Here is a 23,495-nt window from a genome sequence, read left to right as displayed (position 1 = left end):
GGCGCGGCCCTCGCAGCGCGGGAGGGGCGGGGCGCCGCGGAGGGAGCGGCCGCGGGGGCGGGGCGCGCAGGCAAACCAAAATACGCCGCGCCCCGCCGGGGGTGGGCCCGTCGCCTTCAGCCAATCCGTGCTCGGCCCGTGCGCGTCTGGCCAATAGGCGCCGCGTGGGCCCGCGTGATCGCAGCCTGGCCGCGGCGTGATCCGGCAGGGCGGGATGCGGCACGTGTTTTGGTCGGGGCCGGGGGGCGGGGCCTAAGGCCCTGGAAAGTAGGCGAAAGGTCCCGGCGGCGGCGCGGCGGCGCGGCAGCGAGCAGTGAGCAGTGCACGGGGAAGTCTCGCTGGGCGGGGGACACCCACCGCACTCAATGGGGCCACCTACCGCCGGCCCGAGCGTGGGCCGCGTGAAGTGGATCCGGCGGGTAGCGGGAATTCAGCCAGAGCGCTCACCCATGCTTTTCTTTGCTTGTTTTCACTGCTAATCTGTCTTGGGTTCCTAGAAATGCATCCCTGACCGGGAAGAAGTTTGAAAGCTGGTTGCTTCTAGGTGACATTCTTGCAGGCCCCCAGATCCGAGCTTCTCGGTGTCTTCCATTGTCGCCTCTCCCTAGGCATCTATTTCTGAAGAGGGACTGGGGAGACCAAGGCGGTAATCACCTGAACCCCCACCCGCGCCCCCAGCCCTCAGGCCTGCGTGAGAGAGAGCCCAGTACCCACCCACCAATCGTTTCCACAGTACTAATGTCGCCAGAGCCTCAGTTCAGCACTCACTCAATTCTAAGTTCTTGGAGAGCAGGAGCCATGCACGTTGTGTTCCCCAACTCTGCAGGGCAGCAATGGGATATCCCTCCACTCATCCACTGAGCCCACATTTTCAGAGCCCTGATGCAGTGGAGAAAACTCATAAGTGGACAGGTTCCTTGCCTGGCCTCAGCAAACTCACATAAGCAGGCAGAGCCATCCTCTCAGGCTGGTAAGGGCACTGAGATGGGACCCACAGGCCTACTCTGGTTGAACAGAGGGTTTAAATAGGCAAGAGAGAGTATTCCCTGAGCATGGTGGGGAAGGCATATAATCAGAGACTAAGGAGTCTGAGGCAAGAGGAGCTCAAGTTCAAGGTCAGCTTGTCAACTTTGAGACTGTCTCAAAAAAAAAAAAAAAGGGATGTAGTTTACTGTTAGAGAGCCCCTTGGGTTCAATCCCCAGTACTGTGGGGAAAGAAAGCACCAGGAATGTTTAAAGATGAATTAACCATGATCAGCTGTACCGATGAACTTCTAGGAAGTCTCTGGGAAGGACAGCCAATGATCTATCTGCACATGAAGTCTTAAGTCTTGGACACATATTTGATTATTCTACTTTTTTTTTTTGGTACTGGGGATTGAACTCAGGGTCACTCAACCACTGAGCCACATCCCCAGCCCTATTTTGTATAGAAACAGGGTATCACTGAGTTGCTAAGTGCCTCAACATTGCCGAGGCCGGCTTTGAACTCATGATCCTCCTGTCTCAGCCTCCCAAGCCACTGGGATTATAGGCGGGCGTTACCATGCCCAGCCAGACTTGATTATTCTGTTTTGCCTGCTTGTCTGCATTAGATTTCTAACTGGCTCTTAATGTGTCCATACCTATCAGAACTATCATTTTCCCACCCATCATTCTCAGGGATCTTTAAGCTTTTCTGTGGGCTGCTTGGAGCAATATCCACAGTCCTTACTGCAGTTTGTGAGCTTCAGGAATACAGTTCTTCCATCCCAACCTCATTTGCTTTTACATTCCCAAACCAGGCCATAGGATTGCTATGGTTTGAATGTTTGACCTGAGAATTCTTGTGTTGTAAATTCAATTCCCAAAGTCATATATTAATGCTATTTCGAAGTGGAACCTTTGGGAAGTAATTAGGGTTAAATAAAATCATGATAGCATGAGTAACTTTACAAGAAAAAGAAGAGAGACCCCAGCTAGCTCACCGTACTTTCTGCCATGTTATGATGCAGCAGGAAAGTCCTTGCTAGAAGCGGAACAGAGTTTGATACCATCCTCTTGGGCTTTCCAGCCTCTAGAACTGTGAACCAAAAAAACCTCCATGTAAGTGACTTGCTCTCAGGTATTTAGTTATAACAATAGAAAACAAACTAGGACAAGAGTCAATGCCCCCTCTTGGTCATTTGTCACACTGGCCCTTTTGCTGTCTCCCAGGCCTGGTACTTGCTGTTCCCTTGAATGCTTTTCTCCTGGGCGTAGCCTCCCATCTTTCCTGTCCTCTCTGCAGAGAAGCCTCTTCCAGAGTACCTGTGGTCTAGAGCTGACCTCCAGCTACTCCCTCTCTCTGCTCTTTTTACTTCCTCCAAGGCACTTTTCCCATTCATCAGGTATTTGCTATTCCCCCACTAGCAGGAACTCCCTGGTAGGGGGCTGGTCTAGTTTGTCCATGTAGCCACATGGCAGCTGTTGAGTGAAGGAAGGTGAACGCCTACTGGCCTCCCCACTTGGACATCCTACAGACACCTCTCATTCAGCAACCTTGGAACTGAACTCATATTCTGCCCAAATCTGAATTCCTCACCTCCATGCAGGACACTCCTGATGTCCTGTTCCTTGATCTAGAGATCAGAGCATCACCTTTGACTCCTCCCTTTCTTGCTCTTGTTTACTTTCACCAGTTATGTCAAACCCTCCTAAATATTCTCAAACATTGTCATCACCCACTCCTGCCCTCATCCAGACCACCATCTGGGTTCACCTGAATGGTTGCTATTGCCTCCCTACAGGTCTCCCTACCTCCATCCTGACCACCTGTAGTCTGCTCCTCACCTTCCTGCTAGAAGGATCTTGCAGAAGTGGACAGGTACCCAAACCATAGTCAAAACCCCAGGGGGACTAAACTGGTACTTCTTAGCCAGGATTCCTTGACTCTTCCTGACCAGGCTCCTGTCAGCACTTCCTGCATCATTTCCAGCCAGTTCCTCACTTGCTTTTCCTCTGCCTTCTTGCCCCCCACTTTCCCATTAGAACCATGTGCCCCCATGTCCCATCAAGTCACTGTCTTTTATTCTGCAGAACATGCCAACACTAGTCCACTTTGACTGTAAGATTGCAGCGTGACTTTGGATGAAGTGCTTTCCGACTCCCCCAAGCAGCAGGATAGCTCAGTGGAAGGCTGAGTTCATGGGCTGAAGTTGACCTGAATCCAGATCATTATGACCGTGGCCAAGTCCTGTGACCTGCCCACACCCATTCCTGCTGCATGGAGGCAGCGGCTTTTTCAGCACCTGGAGTTCCGGCAGCTCACACCCCAGACCCTGTCTTTACTCCCTGGGTTACCTGGGAACTTGGGAAGAGAGTTGGCTAAGGGCTCTTTGGGCATAAATCCCAATTCTTCCCACGTCTAGCCTATCTTCTGGACAGCCAGGAAAGCTGTGGCTGCTGCCAGACCCAACTGTGGCCCCGCCTGTGGTCAGAGAGCTATTGACGTGTTTCTAAGCTCAAGACAGTTGCAAGTCTTTGACTAAGGAAACATTCCTGTCATCACCACAGGCCTCTGGGGAGGGTGTGGTCCAGCAGAGGGACTGGACCTGGCCAGTGTGTAATGCCTGTGAAGAGAACACAACACAGTCCCACAGGCTGGAATGCCACCACTCTCGTGTGCTTGCAGAGTCCATGTGTATGCACTCACACTCTTGCACAGAGAATAGTGTGCTGCATACTTTCTGAGCCTTGCTTGTTGACTTCACACTGTCTTGAAGATTATTGCATATCTGCTCATAAATATCAACCTCATTCTTTGTAAATGGTTAGACAATATTCCATCGTATGGATATGTTAAAATTGATTTAACATTTCTGGCTAAATAACAAGACATCTAGGTTGTTTCCAGTTTGCCCAGAGCAGCAAGCCCATCCATAGTTTGCTTACATGCAAGGAAAACTACAGGACCACTTCCTAGAGTGGGAATTGCTGGCTTAACTACTCTGTGCATTTCTTAATTTGGAGGGGGCACTGGAGATCAGACCCAGGGCCTCACACATGCTAGGGAGAGTGGTTTACCACTGGACTACATCCCCCACCCCTCCTTTTTCTTTTTTTATTCTTTGAGACAGAGTTTTGCTAAATGGCCCAGACTGGCCTCCAACTTTCTATCCTTCTGCCTCAGGCTCCCAAGTAGCTGGGTATATGCCACCACGTCCAGCTGGTTTTATATGCATTGAGACTTTTAAAAAGAAAATCTACAATATGATGTGGTTTGGGGTCTGGCTTTTATTCAGTGTGCTTTTGGGGTTTGTTTAGCCTTCCAGCTATAGAACATATCATAATGTATTGATCCATTCTTCTGTTGATGGACATCATGATTGTTTTCAAGCTGGGGCTGAATAAAGTTGCTATAAAAATTCTGATGTATGGATATGGTTTTTTTAATTTGCAAAAACATTGTCAAGTTGTTCTTCAAGATGTTGTTGTGATCATTTACCCCACCAACAGTGAACTGTAGGTCCCCATTTCTTTATTAACGCTGGTTCTTCTTGGCATTTCTGTCTTTTATTAAGCTAAGTGAAAAATGTGAGAGCTCATGGTAATCACTTTGTATTTTTTTCATGGACTTTACCTGAGACTTTTTCACATATTAAAAAGCTATCTTGATCTTCAGTGAACTTCGGAGAGTATTTTAACCTAGTGTAGAAACATGAGTGTGCGTGCGTGCGTGCTGAATGGAGGGAGTCTATGCAGAAACAGAAATGCTGCAAGAGGCAGGACGGGGCTGGTTGGAGATGAGGTTGAAGAAATGGGGCAGAAAGGAGGGGCACACCGCAGGGAGCCCGCTCAGGCAGAGGAAGGACTTGCCTGGGTCAAGAGGTAAGGAAGAGAAGGTGGTCAGAGAGGCAGGAAGGTCTGGGCTTGGGTGCTCAAGTGTGTTCCATCTTGGTGACCGTCTGCTGTGGGAAGAAACACTGGTGAGGTTGGGACTGGGTGAGTTGGGAAAGGATTCAGACTGACCCACTGAGAGTCAGGAGAAGCAGCAGGTTTGGTTGCCCACGCAGAGAACTCAGCAAGCATGTTAGGATGATCCTGGACCAAAAATTGGACTCTCACTGTGGGTCCTGGCATTAAAGTGCTGGGTCACTTTGGGCAGATCCCTTCCTCCCCTTCAGTCTGTTTTTTGACCTGAAAAACTGGAGTTGCATTAGTTCTGCCTTGACCTATAATCAAGTAAGTTTTCATATTTTTGTTATGGATGAGAAAAAAAATAAAATATATTTTTTTTGTTATTTCATACTCTGGTTTTTTTTTTCTTTTGGTGTTGGAGAGTGAGCCCAGGGGTGCTTAACCACTGAGCCACATCCCAGATCTCTTTTGTTATTTTTTCACATTGAGATAGGGTCTCACCAAGTTGCTTAGGGCCTCCCTAAGTTGCTTAGGCTGTCCTTGAACTTGCAATCCTCCTGCCTCAGATTCCTGAAAACTTTTTCATTTTTTAAAACCACGCTAGGGTTTTAATGTGTCCCTCAAAGTTTATGCATTGGATGCACATCTGTAATCCTAGCCACTTGGGAGACAGAAGCAGAAGGATTTCAAGTTCAAAGCCAGCCTCAGCAATTTAGTAAGACCTTGTCTCAAAATTAAAACTTAAAAAAAGGGGGGGGGGCAAGGATGTAGCTTAGTGGCAAAGCACTCCTGAGTTCAATCCCCAGGACCAATAACAACAATTTAAAAAACAAACAAAAAACCTTCAGGTGTTGAAAATTTGATCTCCAATGTGGTGGTGTTAGAAGTGGGACCTTTAAGAAGTGGCTAGACCACAAAGACGCTGCCCTTGTCGGTGGATTTATACAGTGAGTGCCTTATGAAAGGGTAGATTGGACCCCCTCTTACTGTCTCTTTTGCCCTCTTTTTGCCACAGCAAGAAGGCTTTTGCCAGCCTTTCAGTCTTGAACTTACCAACATTCGGAACCAGGTGCCAACAAAATTCTGTCCTTAAAATTGTGTGTGTGTGTGTGTGTGTGCGCATCCACTAGGGATGGTTCTGCCAGGCTGGTGTATACAGGTCTGGTCTCCCTGGGGCACTCTACCACTGAGGATAACCCCAACTCTTTGTGTTTATTTTGAGACAGGGTCTCACTGAGTTGCCCAGGCCAACCTCAAGCTTCCTATCCTCTACCTAGCCTTCCAAATTGCTGGGGTCGCTGCACCACTGTACCTAGTAAAACTGAACTATTTAATACTGTTGAAATGTTAGTGGGTTGGTCATGAATCACCCACCTGTGGTATTCTGTTATAGCAGCACAAAATGGACTAGGACGTACAGTTAAGTACAATTTAAGAATCTCATCATTTATTTTGATATTATATCCTCCTAACTTTTTCTTGCTAAAATGTCCTATCTTTTATGGCAAGGTGGTGATCCCAGATGGCCTATAATGCCTTCACTTGTGAAAAGAAAATGTTGGCCACCTAATGGCAGCCCCCCCACATGTGTTCTGAAATCTTGGGGTCAATGGGACCCTTGGAGTCAATGGGTCTGTAGGCCCCTCCCAAATCTGATAATCCGCTGTTCTGCCAAGGACTGGTCTCCTTTCTGCAGTGAATTTGGAAGAGCTGATTTCCAGGTCACCTTGGCTCTGTCAACTTTTAAGAGGGGAGGACTCACAGGGACCAGCTCCTCCTCCCGGCCCTCAACCCCGGAGTCACCCAAGATTCCCTCTTCAGGTCACAGATCCTGGTCTCAGCAGCAATTCTGTAGTTTTTGGCCAGAGCAGGGGTGAAGCCAAGGGACCAAGCAGTTCCAGCCTTCTGAGTAGCTGAGATTGCAGGCTCAACCCACTTTACGTACGAAGTAACGGGAGAGTGGAGAAGTGAGGCAGCTCACCATCTGCACTGGCTGGTGAGTGGCGGGCCCAGAATCCACGTCCAGGCTCAAGTCCAGAGAATCACTCTCCCACCGTCTCCTTGAAAGTGGGCTGCCGAGAGCACCTGCTGAACCCTGGAAGGTGGGCCTGGGCCAGGGAGCTTTGGCACCTCCCCCCAGACACAAAGGGGACATTTGCTTGCTGCCCTCAGGAGTGCTGCTTTGGTCCTACAGGAGCTGAGCTGAGTGACATGCCCTGTCCCGCCCCACAGGCTTGCTCCGTGCCTCTGGCTTCCCCGTGCTCCTGTGCTGAGCCATCTTTGTGTGTCGCCAGGCTGGAGCACCCTCTCCGTGTGTTTGTCTTCAATTCTTCTGAGAGGAAGAACCAGGTTGTGCCTATGGGTCAGGTGATCGGGGGTGAGGGGCAGCACAGTCCTAACCTGTAGCTTTTATCAAAGGAAAGCCCCAGAATGTGCTGGGGATGTTGTTGGACCTTGGAAGCTTCTCTGAGGGTCCAGGGAATTGGCAGGGACCTCGCAGAGCCTGGGCAAGCATAGCCTACGGAACCCAGATGCTCAGGGCTGTGGACACCATGGAGGAATAAGACCTGCCCTCTGTCCTTGAGCTCCCCACCATTAGAGGGAGAGACTGACCCACAAGCAAGATTTGTTACCTACCCAGGATACCATGTGGCCCTGGTGCAGTGGGCAGCAGAGGGGATCTCATTATTCCTGCCTGAGGAACTGTAGGGAGGGCGGGTCTGGGACAGTCACTTGAGCTGATATTAGGTGGTAAGGAGGTAACTATCTAGGGGATGGAGGTGGCCTTTCACTACTAATGATGGACCTCCTCCACATTGGCATTCTCCATCTCTTAGCGTAAGACCTTCCTATGCACTGGCAGCCCAATACATTGACATGTGTCTAGGAAGAGACCTGTGGCATCGACTTGGCCCCTGGTCCTTAAACTTGAGCCTGGAAGATGTGGTGAAGTAGGCTGCCATGCCCACCCCTGAGCTCTGGCTGAGATCTCTGATAGGGTCTGAGGATCTGTACTTCCAACACATCCTCAGAATTGTTGCTGCCCATGGTTGAGGGATCATGCCATGAGGATACTGCTCTGCCCAAGCCTCTCATTTTGTTTAGAAAGAAATGGAGACTGGAGCAGCTCCTCCCAATCGCCCAGGAGCAGGAGCAGAGAAATGGCCAGACCTGCCTCCAGACTCCTCTCTACTCAGCCCTTGCCCACAGTCCGGTGTCAGCCTGCCACCTCTGGGACCAAATGCCCCAGGGCTGCTGTTCAGAGAACAGCCCTGTATGAGGGCCTTGAGAGGCCAGCATGACCTTGAGCAGCAGCGAGTCCCCCGCTGGCCTGGGAGGGGAATACTGTCCCGTGGCTGCCTGGCCCATCTGCCAGGCCAACCGCTTGCCACTAGGTGTGCTGCCAGCCCAGCTTCCCCAGTGACCCAGTGTGGTCTGGCACCCAGCCAGAAAGGGCAGCAGGGCCAGCCGGGAGCGGGAGGCTTTGGCAGAATGGCAGTGAAGAGCATCCACTGGGTCACTTCGTGTTCCCTGCAGGGGGATGAGCAGGAGTCTGTCCAGATACCTGAGGTGTGCCAGGTCTCCACTCCAGCTGACAGACATTTGGGGGGACTATCTCCAAGTGCCACAGTCTTGGGAAGGGAAGACCTTAAGCTGGCCATCCTCCTGACCCAGCGCAAAAATGATTTTAACCGTTTGAAGGAAATTTCAGGCCCCAGGCAGGCCAGTCCCCAGATCAGAGCTTCCCCAGGCAGGCTGTTCCTCCCGCCAGGGACTTCCCTAGGACCGGGGGACTCCTGGTCACTGGATGTGCTCCTCACAGGTGTCCCTATGTGGGGATCTCTTCTATTGCTCAATTCATAACCATGACCATTTCCCACTGTCTGTCTGTGTCTCACTCTGGGAACTCTGACTCCAAAGCGTGTAGAGATCAAGTTCAGACCAGGCCTGGTGCAGACTGGGCTGGCTCCTCACCAAGACACTGGCGACCTTTTAGCCAGCATGAGCTTAGAAAAGGCTTCCTGCCATGACTGGTCTGGACCTCCTGCCTGGACACCTTCCATCAGGTGGGTCACTGTGGGCCACCCACCAGCAGCCTGGGGAGCTGAGAGAGGTGGGGAAGGGTGGGGAGGTCCAGGTCGATGGCTCTGCGCTCACGGTCTGCGAGTTGTTGGCATTGCCTTTCCCACCCTCCCTGCCATGCTTCCCCACTGCCCTGCAGGAACTTGAAGAGCTGGAGCCCTGGCCCCCCTGCGAGGATGATGGCTTTCCAGTGGCAACATCATGGAGACTTGTCCAAGAAGGAAGGAGCACCCACTGACTGCATGCTTGACCCCCCAGCAGTTAAGGGCAGCAGTGGCCTGGGGCTGGCTGGTTTGCCTTGTCCTGGGCATCCACGTGCAGGCTGCTCTTTAGCAAGCAAGTTCCTGCTAAAGCTCGGCGTGATGCCACCACCAGCCCAGGCACAGGGAAGAGATAGATCTTGGGCAGTTGCATAACTGCCCTGAGGTTTCCTCATCTGTTAAGTGGGGATGGTAAACTGTCTATTTACAGGAGTGTCGTGGGGATTAAGGAGATGGTGCTTATATAAATACTTGGCCAAGGAGCCTGATAACTACTCCAAAAGTGTCTAAAAAGAAGCTGCCCTGTGATAGGGAAGCTCACCAGCAAACTAAGGAGCACCAGGAGAGATCAGAGAGGAGTCAGCCCTCCACAGCCCTGGGTTCTGCAACCACTACTGACTGAAAATGCACACAGAAAATTAGGTCTGCAACGTTGTCGGTATTCCCCAAACAATGCCGTACAGTAACTATTGACACAGCATTTACATCACATTAGGCATGGTGGGCTATCTAGAGATGATATAAAGTGTGAGAGAAGATATATGTAGATTATATGCAAATGCTCCATTTTATATAGGCACTTGTGGTACTCTGGGTTTGGGTATCCTTGGGGTCCTGGAAACAGTCCCCTTCCAATGAGCTAACAAAGCCACTCAGAGGGGGAGGTCAGTGAAGGTCTTGAAGAGGAGATCAAGAAAATGCAGGCAAATAAGCAAATGGAGCGTAAGGAACATGTTTGGGCTGCAGAATTTCAATGACATTGAGAGATGGCCCTTCCAGGGAGTGGAGCTGACCTCCTCTGCCCCTGAGCGCGCGCTTAGAGCCACAGAGTGGAGGGGAGAAATCGGTGGTGGAGAAAGCTTGCAGACATCATTTTACCCAAGGGACGGGGTAAACTGACTCAGCAGTGATAACCTGTGCAGACATTGTACAGGCTCTGATCTGGGGAGACAGAAGCCCCTCACCTTCCTGTTACTCTTACCAAAAAGGCAGAATTGCAGTCTGATCATGAGAGAACATCAGAAAAATCCATGCTGAGGACACTCTACAAAATGCCTCAGCAGGACCTTTCCAAGGGGTTGAGGTCATGGTCATGGAAAACTAGGAGGGACCGAGGAAGCCTCTTGGGTGAGAGGAGGCCCTATGGGTGGACACATAACAGGTCCTGGGCTGACCCTGGAAATGGAAAGTGCACTGGTGGGATGCTGGTGGAGGCTGGGTAAAGCCTGTGGCTTGGTTGGTAGTCTTGTACAATGTTCACTACTTAGTTTGACAAATGTGCATGATTATGAAAGATGCTAACTGCGGGGAACCTGGGTGAAGGGTACATGGGACTCTATTTTTGCAGCTTCTCAATAAAATATAAAATCAATCTAACATGCAAGGATTTTTTCCAAATAATGCCCTGTAAGAGATGACTCAAGAGTAAGCTCTTCAGGTAGCGCGCGCGCATGTGTGTGCATGTGTGTGTGTGTGTGTGTCCACGTTTTGTGTAAAAGAGCAGAACGTACATGCTATACTGGGCCAGAGGGGCAGGTGTGGAGATTTGGGGGGCCTGTAAGTGACCAGATCCAAGAATAGGAAGAAGGATGCTGGAGGCTGGAGGGAAAGACTAGGGCCAGGGGCGGGAAGACTCCGTATCGAGCTGTGTTAAGGAGCTTGGATTTCCAAGAAACGGGTGGACTGCACCAGCCAGGGCAGATACCCCAACTCTCAGGGAAGCCAGCTGCCTGATTTGCCCAACCAGCAGCTTTTTCTAGCATGGGCCTGTCCCTGACTGTCCCCCAGTCCCAGTCTACTGAGGCCTCCTGTTCTTTAAGAGTTCAGCAAAATCACCACCACAGGGCACAGCCCATGTCCACTTGGAAATGCCTCCACCAGTATCCACAGGGATTTCTCTCCTTGTCACCGTGGCTCTGAGCACCTGTTCAGGCTGATTTTCCTCCTCATTTCTGGGTCTCATCTGGGAAGTGGCCTAATCCCTTCAGGGTCAAATGTGTGGACAAGGAGACTGAAGGTCAGGATGAAGGAGGAGTATATTGGATGGCTTAGCAGGGATAGTCCTGTCCTAAAAAGCCCGGACCTTCTATCCTCAGGGGAGCTCCCTCCATGTGTGTTGTGCCCCAGATCCTCCCCCTCTTCAAGGCCCCCCCCCATCAGTTAACTCTGCTTCACTGGGCCCCATAGCTGTCAGGGCCTGGGGCTGTTTCCACCACAGTGACCCCTTGGCTAGGGAGGGGGTGGTCTCTCTTCAAAGAATCATTCTGCAGTCTGCTCTCAGACCTCCCTGTAGGAACAGTGAATAGGACTAGGATTGTGATAGGTGGATGTCTTACCCCCTGGCAATGAGTTCTCCAGTGTGAGGTGTACTTGAGCCGGGCTGGGCAGAAACCCATAGGGACACAGAGGAGATCCCCACCTTGGCCTAGCTGGTTGCTGAGGCCTGGGGGCCAGTCCGAGATCTTGGGGTTTTGGGTGGCACTCAGTCCTGGGCACTGGGTGGTTCTTGCTGAGGTGCATGGTGCTGACAGACTGCATTACTCATACCTCTGTGCCCCTGGATCTGCTGCTGCATTCCACCAAGGGCTGGTCAAAAATATTTGGTAAAAATTTTTTCATCTGTGCTGAACATGCTGACTCCCCCTGGCCCCCACCATCATCATTCCCTAAACAATGCAGTATAACAATTAGCTTATGTTGTGTTAGGTGTTCTAAGTAACCTAGGGATGATTTAAAGTCCACGGGGGATGAGCATAGGTTCCACACAAGTACCATGCCACGTAACGGAAGGGGCTCCAGCGTCGAGGATCTTGGTACTCTGTGTTCCCAGCCAGTGCCCGAGGACATCAAGGGATGGTGTACTAACCTGGCAGCTTGCTCTAGCGGACCTCGAAGGCCCTCCACACTGGAGTTGCCCATGTGATCATCAATGCCATGCTCCCAAGTCCCAGGCTGACTCCGGATCTCTATCCTGGGGTAAAAGTAAGCTCAGTCAGTGTGCGGAGCCTGCCAGGGAGTCATTCGAAGAGCACGCCCCTGCACGCACTAGGCTGGCAGCCCCAAGGCTGGCCTGACCCAGGGCCAGGGGCAGGAGCCCTGTGTTCCGTCTTCAGGACGAGCACTGCATCTTTCTTGGCCATATTCAGCAGCGGCACAGGCCCCACAGGTGTTGGGAAGCGCAGGGAGCTCCTGCCGGGCCTTACCCCAAGTGAGGCCCTTAGGAAAGACCACTCCACTGGCCTCCCAGGCTGCCTCCCACCGGGACCAGGTGGCTCTGGAGCCTGTTTGCTCCAAGGGCTTTTTATTTATTTATTTTTTTTTTCCCAAGGGCTTTTTACACCAGGCTCTGCCTGAGGCCTCTGGCCCTGCTGGCATTTGCAGGTCCCACCAGCTGGGCTCCAAAAGAGGCCTGGGAACCCAAGGAGGCTATGGGGTGGCATGGCCACAGGGGCTGGGACACTCTCCAAAGGCAGGGGTCTTTGACTGTGGGGTCCCGGGGGTCAGCCTGGCTCTGCTCCCAAATGAACCTCTGACCCCAGGGTTGTTGATACCAGGCCTGATCCCCAGGCCTGACCCCAGGCCTGACCCCCAGGTCTGGGCTGTCAGAGCTCAGAGCCCGGCACATGTGGGCCAGGATGATAGTCCCTGCACACATATTCACAAGCACTTCTCTCTGTTATCTCCTCATGATTACCCAGGAAGAGGCCGTTATCTCCACAGGTAAGCAGAGGAAGAGGCGGAGAGGCTGGGTAGGCCCGTCATCCTGCTGGCAGTGGGGGCCAGGCCTCCTGAGCTCAGCCTGGGTCTTCTGGGATAACCTACAGAAGCAGGCATGGCCCTAAAAGCCCAATTCCATGGGCACTCTCCATGGCTGCGTAGGGTGACAGGAAGAGCTTTGGAGCTGCACATACCTGACTGCTGACATTTGTCTTCACCACGTCCAGGTCTCTGGGATCAGCACGTGGAAGTCGGGGGCTGGAAGGATGTGCACCCCATGCATCCAGCCAGACACCCAAAAAGGCAGCAGGGGGTGAGTCTTAGAGGAGTGGCAGCAGTCCTGGGCACAGGGAGTGGGGAGGACAAGCTGGGCTGGAGGGAGATCTGGGGACAGTGGGCAGCTGCTCAAGGCATGATTGGGCTGCTCCTGCCTCACAGAGGTCACCTGGTAGAAACAGCCTCAACCGTGGCTCACCGGCTGCTCCGTGTGAGGCTGACCCTCAGGGATGCACAGGGTGTTCCGAGTGGCCAGGGCTGTTAGGACTGCCGACATGGGGGCCAGTGGTCAGCCTGGCTCTGCTCCAGGCTGGAACCCCTGACCCCAGTTTTGTTGATCCCAGGCCTGACCCCAGATCTGAGGACACTCTGGTGCTTGCACAGATGTGGCAGGGCACCAGGGCTGCTGGGCTGTTCCCACAGACACCTGAGTGAGGGCCCGTCGGTGGAGCCCCAGCTAACTGCACCACAACACGAGAGCACCAGGTGGGCCAGGACCCTGTGCAGACAGACATTTTTTGCTCAAAAAAGATGTATAAAGGAAGAATTTGCCAGTGAAGTTGGTCCCTTATACATTTGGGACTTGATTAATAACATGCTCTAAATTCGTGCCACAGACTCCCAAAACACCATTCTTAGCACTGGGAAATAGGAGCTTATTAAGACGCACTGATGAAGATAAGCACAGAGCTACCGTGTTGACCACTGTCTGTCCCACAGGGTGTGCCACACATTGGGACACACACACACTTTGCCTCTGCTTCACTGAATTTTTTTTTTTTTTTGAGTGCTGGGGATTGAACCCTTGCATAAGCTAGGCAAGTGCTCTACCCTCTGGGGCAGGTGGAGGCACCTCAGGATCCCTGGTGAATGAGATAGCACCCATTTCCCACCCGAGGCTGGCAGCCACTTCAGCTGGGGTGGTCCCAGGATGTCCCTTGAGAGCAAACCGTCCTATGATGAGAACTGCCTTCTAGATGCGTGGTCAGACTTTCCGGCTCAGTTGTTTGGGAGCAGGGGTTGGAGACCATTCAATTCCCATCCCTCTGGTTTCCTGGCTCCAGTTCACAGAGCACGGGAGTCGGGAAGGGAGGGCTGTTGGCTGGCAGGTTCCTCTGGGAGGGGACAGGTGGGAAGCCGGTGCTGGGAGCTCTGTGTCACACAGGGGCTCCCTGAGGGCTTTGTTTTGCTCTTGCTCTGAGAAAGTCCCTCCCTGGCCACTGGAAGGGCTGGACTTCCCCTGCAGAGGGCACACCCAGGTCAACTGCCCTAGTAGACCACAGCAGGCGGCGGGGGGAGATGGGGAGTGGGTGACCTGCAGAGACAGGCTCCTCTCTGGCCAGCCTCCACTTCCCCTCCTGGGATGAGAGGATGTGTGCTATGTGGTGGGAAAGAGGTGGCCGAGGAGCAGCTCAAACAGCCTGGGTGGGCTTCCCCAGCCTCTGCATCCAAGTGCCAGGTGGATGCATGGTGCCCTCAGGTCGACTGGGAGTGGGCTTTGAGAGCATTTGTCCCCAAATGGTCCCGTTCATGGGGGTTCCCACTCCTCCTTCAGGGGTACGGAAGGCAAAATGACCCTACCCCATCCAGAAAGTAGACGTGGTCCTCATTAATTCATTTCAACAGGCCCTTGCTGAGGGCCAGCCCTGAGCTTGTCCTGCACCCTTGCTGCCCTCTCAATGCACCACCCAGAGTGCAGGTGGGATCCAGGCCAAAGGAGCTGCAAGGAGCAGGGGGCACCCGAGGCAAAGAGGAGCCCTGGGGTCAGACCCCGCCTCCCAGGCAGGCTTGAGCTGAGCATTGAAGGGGAGAGGGAAAGAAAGGCTGAGGGGGTGTTCGTGGGGGAGGCCTTGGGGAGAAGAGACGTGGACAAGAATGGGTGATCAGGAGGCCTGGAGCATGACGGGAATGACCCCAACAGTCCTCAGGTGACAACTGGCCGTTGGAGACCAAGAGGAGGCCTTGCTGGGACTTAAGGAGGGGAATGTGCCATTCCCGTGCAGTCTGGGGCCATCCTCCCACCACGCATGCGCATCTGGCCAGCAGGCGCAAAGCTGAGCCTCGGAGACAGTCTGGGGGCTCCTGCAGTGACTTCCACCAGGAAAAATGGGGCTGCCCTAGTTTTCTCAGCTGAAATGAAGTGGCTTAAAACAACACACATCTGCCATCTCTCTGCTCCTGGGGTGGGGGTCTGGACCCGCCTAGCTGGGTCTCCAGCTGGGGCAGAGCTGTCGGTGGGCTGCGCTCTCACCCTGGCCTTTAGGAAGAAATTTGTCCTCTCCTGGCGGCCGTGGGCTGGAGCCACCCTTGGGTCCTGAAGCTGGCCTGCAGCCTCCACGTGGTCCTGTCTGTGGGCAGCACGACAGGGAAGCACTCTTCAGGGCCCTAGGAAGAGCCTAAGCCGATTGGGGGAGTGACATCACATTTAGCATGCCCCATTGGCTAGAGGCGAGTCACAGGTCCCCCCAACCCTCACAAGGGAGGAGCTTAGTCAGGGCCTCAGACCACCTTCGCACTCTGCCTAACCCAGGAGCCTCCACCTCTGGATCTGTGTGCACGTCCTTCAAATTCCATGGATGCCTGAAAAGAAGGTCTTATACACAAACCCACACACCAGGGGAGCCGCTGGTGGGCCCAGGCTTGGAGCTGGGGGATTAGGAGGCCGCAGGGAAGCTGCTCCAGGCTCTTCCCCAGGTATCTGTCTGTGTCCACTAATTTACCTGAGCGCAGAAAGGCTCAGCGGACGCCCAGGACTGGCCCCACTGGGCCCTCCTCCCACCAGGTGGCCCAAGCCAGACAGACATAATTCTTCCCTCCTGGCACAGTGAGTGGTTGAGGGCAGACCTGGCCAGAAACCAGACTCTGGGACTTCTGTCCCCCACTCCCACCCCCAGTGGTACTGGGGATTATTGAACTCAGGGGCACTCTACCAATGAGGAACACCCCTGGTCCTTTTTAATTTTTATTTTAAAATATGGTCTCACTAAATTGCTGAGGCTGGCCTTGAATTTGCTCTCATCCTCCTGCCTTAGCCTCCAGAGTCAGTGGGATCACAGGTGTGCACCACCATGCCCAGCTTTCTCCAAGGATTTCTGCTGGGACTGGCAGGGGTGATGAGCTGGAGGGAGTCCCTGCCCGCCAGGACCACAGGTCTGGCCACCGGGAGAGTCTGTCAGCAGCAGGAGAGACCCGTGGCATAACAGAGGGCGAAGCAGAGATGGTGGCCCAATGGCTCCTTCAAGCCCCTGGTTGCAGCCAGGCCCTCAGCCATGGGCTCCCCAACAGCACGAGCAGACCCCTTCCCCCTCGTTTTCAAACATTTTTTTTTTCTTTAGATGACTTGGGCCTTCTGACCCTCACCACTGTCAAAGTGTCCAGGTGAAAGTGCTTTCATTTCCCAGTGTCCGTCCCTGAGGCCTGGGCAGGGCAGAGGGGCTGGACTCCAACCCGTCTCTGTTGGCACTTCCCCAAGGGCAACAGCTGGCAAGTGACAAAGAGGGTGGCCCCCCACCCCAGCACAAGGTGGGGACACTCATTAAGAAAGTGGAGGCTGTTCCCATGCTCTTCAGCCACCGTGTTTTACAAACACCTTTAATAAGTAAGATATGCTCTACGGCTGGGCATTGTGGAACATGCCTGTAATCCCAGTGACTCGGGAGGCTGAGGCAGGAGGATCATAAGTTTGAGGCCAGCCTCAGCAACTTAATGAGGCTCTCAGCAACTTAGTGAAACCCTGTCTCAAAATAAAAACTTTGTTTGTTTGTTTTTGTTTTGTTTTGTTTTTTTTGTTTTTTTGGTACCAGAGATTGAACCCAGGGCACTTAACCCCTGAGCCACATCCCTAGCCATTTCACACAGATGGTGTGGGCACTGTTCCCTCCGGGCCCAGGACGTAGGCATCCTGTTCCATACAGGACTCTGGTCAATATTCCCTCAGGAAGCCCAGGGCTGAGCTGATGGAGGGGCTCCTGGAACCCCCTCGTCTCTTGCTCTGGCCTTAAGTACAATGCCCTGGCTGCCCTGCACCTGGAGCCTGGCCACCACCTCCCGCCTTCTCATGGGTGCGAGGCAGACTGCGTCCGTTCTGCAGCCGAGGAGCCCGTCTCCACCACTTTATAGGAAGAAAAGAGAGAAGAGGCTCCGGAGATCTGGGGCTTGGAGCCAGATTCAGTTCTTTCCACCCAGAACAGCTCTGTGACGGTCAAAAACCATGCTTGTGACTGCCACATTACCTGCTGGAGCTTACACACCGTCCGTGAGCCGCTGACCTCGTTCTGTGTAGGCCTGGCTGTGCTGGAGGGAGAGCCCGGCAGGGTACCGGACCTGCTCCCCATCTCCCCATGAGGATGGCCATATTCCTTCTCATTTCCATGTTTCTGCCTGTCTTGTGGCTGGCTTGAAGTCATCCATGACAGGAATGTTTACACCAAGAAATGGGCAGATGCTACAACTGGCTGCTCCCTCAACCCCGCCCCTGGCAAAGAGCTGCTTGGGAAACACCAGCGCTGGAGGAGACCTAGCGAAAAAGGCTGGGATGTTGGAGCAGGGTTTAGTTACCTATTACTGAGGAATAAGCCGCCTCGACACTCATGACTTACCATTTCTCCTGGTTCTGTGGGCTCCCTAGGGTGGGCTGCTGCATGACTGCTCAGGACCACTCTCGCAGCTGTGCACACGGCCTTCCCTCCCAGAGGATGGTCTGGCTTCCTCACAGATGGCCTCTGGGTTCCAAGAGAGCGTGAAGCTTCCAGGCCTCTGAAGACACTGGTGCAGCCGCATTTCTGCCATGTTCCCCTGGTCAAGCAAGTCCCAAGACCTGTCCAGATTTAGTTGGGAGGGGAGACAGACTGTGAGTGGTGAGAGGTCCCCTGGGGGCCACGGATACAGCAGTCACTCACAGGAGATGAGGAAGGCAGACTCAGCTCCAGTCCATGTGTGTGGAAACGTACCTGTGGGCGGGGCCATGTGGAAGGGCATTGCCAGCCCGGTGTACGGAGGAGGAAGACAGGGGACGCTTAGGACAATTGCTCAAGAGACCCGTCCTCCTCACGCCTCCTGCCAGCGGGAGATGACACTTGATCCTGGGTATGGGGGCACCTCACCCCTCGGTCGATGTGGTGTGTCAGGGTCTCAGGGAGGTTTTACAGTCTGGGCATCTCTGCCAGGAGTTCACAGGACTGGCAAGAGGCTGGGTGTCTTTTTGGTGAACAGTCTGGGCAAGAGGCTCGGGTGGACATTTGTCATGTTCTGGCTGCCCAGGAACACCCCTGTCTTCTGTGCAGTTGATGGTAGCTGGACGATCAGCTTCCTGACCCAGAGGTGGCATGCGGGGGGAGAGCGGGCACTTGTGCAGTACTGGCACGGGCATTGCTTTTGGAAGCATGGCATGAGCCCCGTTTCCCAGGCTTGCTACAATTTTGTGACCCCCAAGAGCTTGTTGATAAACTCCTTGTTTGGTTTAATCAGCCAGAAAACGAAAAGAAACAAACAAACAAGACACTTGCTCAAGGTCCCACAGCTCTGGGCGGCTGCTGGTGGTCTTCGAGGCCGAGGAAGGGCTTCCTGTTCTAGGCGCCCCTGGCCAAGGCTGGTGTGGTCAGGGACGCTGGGTCTCTGAAGGGCGTGACTATCAGCTGGAGGGAAGGGGCTCCTGATACCTGAGAAGAGGAAACTCTCGCTGAAGATAGGGAGAGCGAGGCCTGCTGGCCAGCGTCACTCCCTGGCCTGTCCTCCTCTTGTTCGTCTGGTCCCAGCTCTTGTCTGCCCCCATATTGGGGTGAGGGACTCCAGTGAGGCCGACTTGGCCCAGACATCAGCCTGGGATGGAGGTTTCTGGCAGTGTGGGGCCCTCTAGAAGCCTGAGGCAGAAATAGCCTGGCTCAGTCATCCACACCCTGGGGCCCTGACCAACCATCAGGCCTTGGCTGACCTGGGTGCACTGTGCTCTGTGAAGGCCGCTCGTCTCACCTGGGTCCATTTCTCTATCTCCAAACGAGGAAGTCAAACTTACAGGATTCTGAGAGCCACCCCATCTCCATGGCAGTGCCCTAGAGAGAGCCCAGAGACCCCATGCCCACCCACACGTGGCCAAGTCTTGGTTTCTGGAGTGTCTTAGGGCTTTGTCCCTGACCCTAGATAATCCTTCTCCTTTGCAAAAGTGCGGTCACAAATGATGCAAGGGGTGTCCTTGGCTCCTGCCCTGCTGGCTCTGGAAGGGGAGGGCGGACGGGGCCTGGTTTGTGGGGGAGAAGGCACGTAAACACTCATTACAACCCCAGAGTGAGTGTTCAGGGAGTTTGAACCTTCTACAACAGCCATTTGGCCACTTGCATCAGGAACACGTTTGTGTCTTTGGAGCCAACACCCCGCTCCTGGGACGCTAAGGTAAGACGCTGACTGGAAAGGGGGAGGACAAGGTGCTTCCAGCAGATGGAATGACCTGAGTCCCCAGCCACAGAGAACCTGTCGGCTAGACCATGTCACAGAGACTTACTGCAATACTTCACAGCCACCAGAGATCCACGTTACAAAGGATCTCAGAAAATGCTTTTTGAAATAACATTAGCCAAAAAATGCAGAGTTGAGGGGACATGTTTTGAATTCCATCTAGGAAAACAGAAAAAGAGAATTCACAGAGAAGAAACTTACCAACATATCACATGTGGGTATTCTATGGCTTTACGGGTGAAAAGTATCCTCCTCCCACCAATCTTTGAAGCCCAGCACAACAGGACTCTCCTCCGTGAAGGCTTCCACGATCCCCGGCAGAAGGACTCGCACTTCTCACACCTGCTGGGCCCCTCTCCTGGCCTCTGCCATCTGAGCTTGTTCGTGTCCGTCTTCATGCAGAATGGCCCTCTCAGGGCAGTGGCTGTGTAGCACCTGGCCCCAGGCCTGTCCACACTGTGAAGCCCACAGCGCTCCATGGGCCGAGGCTGCCTCCACCTGGGCTTTCTTCCGGGCTTCCGGTGACCCCTTCCAAATGGTGGCTCTGCGTTTCTTCATGGCAACTAGGCACATCGATGGGGAGATACCCAATGACAGAAGGCACTCTCTCTTTGCCCCGGAAATTCATCGGGGCTCCTTATTGGCTAATTTTTCTCCTGGTTACGATTCAAGTGATTCAGCTTTATCACGTCTAATAATTTTTCTCTGGATGTTGGACCGTACAACAGAACATTGCTGGGAGTCTGGATTTTGCTGTCTTCCTTTAAAGTCCACTGAGTTTTGCTTGGGCATGCAGCTAAGCTATTGCCACATCAGTCTTGTCCTGTTGGGTCTTGTTTTGGACACGCTCCAGGGCGGCCCTTACTCCGAGGCTGTGGAGTTCTGCACCTAGGGTGGGCCCGTCCCAAGGACTGAGGTCAGATTGGTGGTTACAGACGAACCCACAGCTGAAGGGCACTGGGGATCTGGGGGTTGGTGATAGGAATTCTTCTCCTGTCCTCTCTGTTCTGGGGATGGGCCCCAGGGCCTTGACATGCTAGGCAAGCACTCTACCACGAGCTGCCTCCCCCGTGAGGGTGGCTTTCCTGAGGGCCCAGCTGAGGCCGGCGTGTTCGCTGCTGGCCAGACTCCACGCCTGGGTGGCCACGGGAGCCTGCGATCAGCTCGCAGCTCCCCAGAGCTCTTCCCTGCCAGGCTGCAGTCTCTCCCGGCACACATCGCAGCTACCCGTGCCCCTGGACTTCAGTCTGTTTTCCCTGCACCTCGAGACGCTGCTCTCTGGCCTCTACTCCCTGTGCTGTGGTTCAGAGACTGGAGACCGCCTCCAGGGAGAAAGCTGGAGGGGGGCTGAGGCTTCCCTCAGCGCGTCTTTCTCTAAGGTCACAGCCACGACGTGATCCTGAAAACCACCCGCTTCCGTTGTTGAGTCTGGTAAGTGTCACCCTCTATGGCAGAAACCAGGGCCCTGGCAGAACGTTCAGTGGGGGCTTCGCCCCGCCAGCCCACAGCAGCTGATGCTCCACTGCAGGCCACCCCCAGAAGCCCTCTGCTCAGAAGCCCGTCAGGTCCCTGCTCAGCCCTGGTTTCTGGAACAGGACAGCTCCCAGCTCTTACCCTCAACCTCGGCTTATTCTCCCAGAAGCCTTCCTGCCCTTAGGCTGGGCTTGAGCACTGGTGCTCCTGCCTCTCCCTGGGCACCCTTGTAGGCTGCGGGGCTCATGGGGCAGCCCCACCCTGCCTGCTGCATGCTGCCCCTTCGCTTCAGGCCTGGGACGCTTTCGTGAACACGAGTCAAGAATGAAGTAGCACCCGTACACACACCTGTGCCTGTGCATGGCATGAGTGTGAGCACGCACACACATACACACACACACACCCCCCACACGGTTCACATAGGCTGCAGATGGTGCCCAAGTACTCGGCAGAGCCTCCTGGCCCTGCTGTTCTTGGGCCACTAGCCCGGAATCCCTGTCTCAGACACAGCCCTGAGGGGAGGGCACCAAATCTGAGGGGTGTTGTGCCCTCAGATCCCCTCGCTCTTCCGCTCTGAGCTTTGGCCCTGAGTCCCGCCGGCTGCTGGGGAGACCAGGTGAGCCTGCTCACAGGACAGCTGTGGACACAGCCTTATCTCCAGAGCGAAGGCCCTGACGCTGAGGCCAGCACAGAGAGGCTGTGTGTTTGCAGTTTGGTCTTCCTGGAAATCAGAGGCTCCTTCCAGGAAGCACTGTGGCTCTGAGCCTGCTGCCCTGGTGAAAGCCATGCCCTGTGATGGGAGGGGGTGGTGCCAGGACAGGTCGAAGGTCCAGTCTGGGGTGGCCTGAAGTCGCGCTGCCTTCCCTGTCACCAGAAGGTTTACTTTGTAAAGCTGCCCCCCGCCCATCAGCACCAATTGGACCAATTCCTTACCTCACTGGCTCTTGGAGAGCCCCTCTCCCTGTCCCACCCTCTAGATTTCTGTCCCCCTTTGCTGTCTCTTACCCATTTTCTAGTCATAGCCAGAGCTGGCCCAGAGCTGGCCTGGAACTGCCCTGCTCCAAGCCCTCAGCCACCCGCCTTCCCTACAACCCGTTCCAGACACGTCTGGCTCCCAGGGAGGAGCGCAGATTGATGGCAGGCTGCACCCTGGCTTCCTCCGGGCGATCCTGCAGGTGTTTCAGGAAGTGGACCTGTGCCGAGCGGTGGCCAGGCGCCCTGCTCCTGTGGAGGAGGCCCCGGAGGGGGAGGAGGAGTGGCTCTGTCACAACCTCTCTCTCTAGCTCTCCAGGGGTCCTGGTCCCAGCACAGCCTGTCCCTCCCACCCGGAGTCACCCTCTGCACCTGGACTCCTCCCTTCTGGCTCCTTCCACTCCAGACATTTCTATTGCCCAACTCCACCACCTCTCAGAGAGTCCTGGGGCAGCGCAGGGACTTGTGTCCTTTATGGCCACCTCCGCCCTCCCCTTCCTGGCTCCAGGAAGCTCTTACTGTGAAGGAGGGAGGCAGGCTGTTTTCCATGACCCAGGCCTGGTGTGTGTGGGGGACTCCTCTCTTTGAGGACTGTGTGACAGAGGCCAGGCAGATGGGCGTTTGCTTCTGCCCTGAGTGATTCCCCAGGAGGGGCCACAGGGAGGGGGAGTCCCACATCCACCAGCAGGTATGGGCAGGTCCTGGGCAGTTCCTGTCCCCTGTTCCTGACGTGTGACCTTGGCTGTACTTCTGCCCGTTTCTCAGGGTTCCTAAAAATTTTTAGAGCTGCTTTCTGCCTAGGTTAGCTAGAGGTTTCTGTTGCTTGCAACCAAGAACCTTGACCCACATAAGTGGAGGGATGAATCAGCTGCACCCCAGCACCCAGTGCAATGCACGGAGCAGGGTGAAGGCCAGGGAGGCCGGCCCAGCTCCTTCCTCTTTTCCCTTGGAATGCCTGCCTCTAGCTCCAGGCTGCTCCACCCACCGGACGGCAAATTCCCTTGTGATAAGAACAGCTAAAAATGCCCCAAGATGTAGGCATAGCAGAGAAGGGTCCATTCTTTCAGGGAGACTCTCTAGCACAGTCAGCAAAGTTAGCGCCAAGCCTCTGGCACACCAGTCAGGCTCACCCAGCTCTAGCTTTTGCACGCACCATGCACATGTGCGCACATACCTGCGACCCTATGCACAGATACACGTGTGCACGGTCACTCATGCACCTGCCACTGCTGCTCCTCAAACACACAGGCCTTGGTGGCCACAGGAGCCTCTGTCCTGCACAGTGCAAGCCTCTCACAGCACCGATGGCCGGGGCGCTGCGAGGCTGTCCGAGATCGAGCACCCCAGTCATAGGGCCACCTTCAGTTGGATCACACCCGTGTCATGTTG

At 54.2% G+C, this 23,495-nt stretch overlaps 3 long non-coding RNA genes across 3 annotated transcripts; 1 reads left to right on the top strand and 2 right to left on the bottom strand.

Moving 5' to 3' along the window:
* Positions 1–6,303: 6,303 nt before the first annotated feature.
* On the bottom strand, positions 6,304–12,476 carry LOC131424071 (uncharacterized). Its single transcript, XR_009226534.1, has 2 exons — positions 12,088–12,476; positions 6,304–7,234 (listed from the first exon to the last, which is right to left on the bottom strand). It is a non-coding gene; the product is annotated as an uncharacterized LOC131424071 (long non-coding RNA).
* Positions 6,682–10,568, top strand: LOC124090583 (uncharacterized). Its single transcript, XR_006851142.1, has 4 exons — positions 6,682–6,874; positions 7,111–7,227; positions 8,800–8,945; positions 9,101–10,568. It is a non-coding gene; the product is annotated as an uncharacterized LOC124090583 (long non-coding RNA).
* A 224-nt stretch (positions 12,477–12,700) lies between the features above and the next one.
* LOC124090582 (uncharacterized) lies at positions 12,701–22,083 on the bottom strand. Its single transcript, XR_006851140.2, has 4 exons — positions 19,863–22,083; positions 18,164–18,871; positions 17,813–18,030; positions 12,701–13,278 (listed from the first exon to the last, which is right to left on the bottom strand). It is a non-coding gene; the product is annotated as an uncharacterized LOC124090582 (long non-coding RNA).
* Positions 22,084–23,495: the final 1,412 nt, after the last annotated feature.

This window comes from Marmota monax, unplaced genomic scaffold, assembly GCF_021218885.2.
Source record: "Marmota monax isolate L192 unplaced genomic scaffold, Marmota_monax_Labrador192_F-V1.1 WCK01_AAM20220418_F8-fsc00010, whole genome shotgun sequence".
NCBI classification, from domain to species: Eukaryota; Metazoa; Chordata; class Mammalia; order Rodentia; family Sciuridae; genus Marmota; species Marmota monax.
The sequence above is the reverse complement of the archived record's forward strand: the minus strand, read 5'-3'. Positions and strand labels throughout refer to the sequence as shown.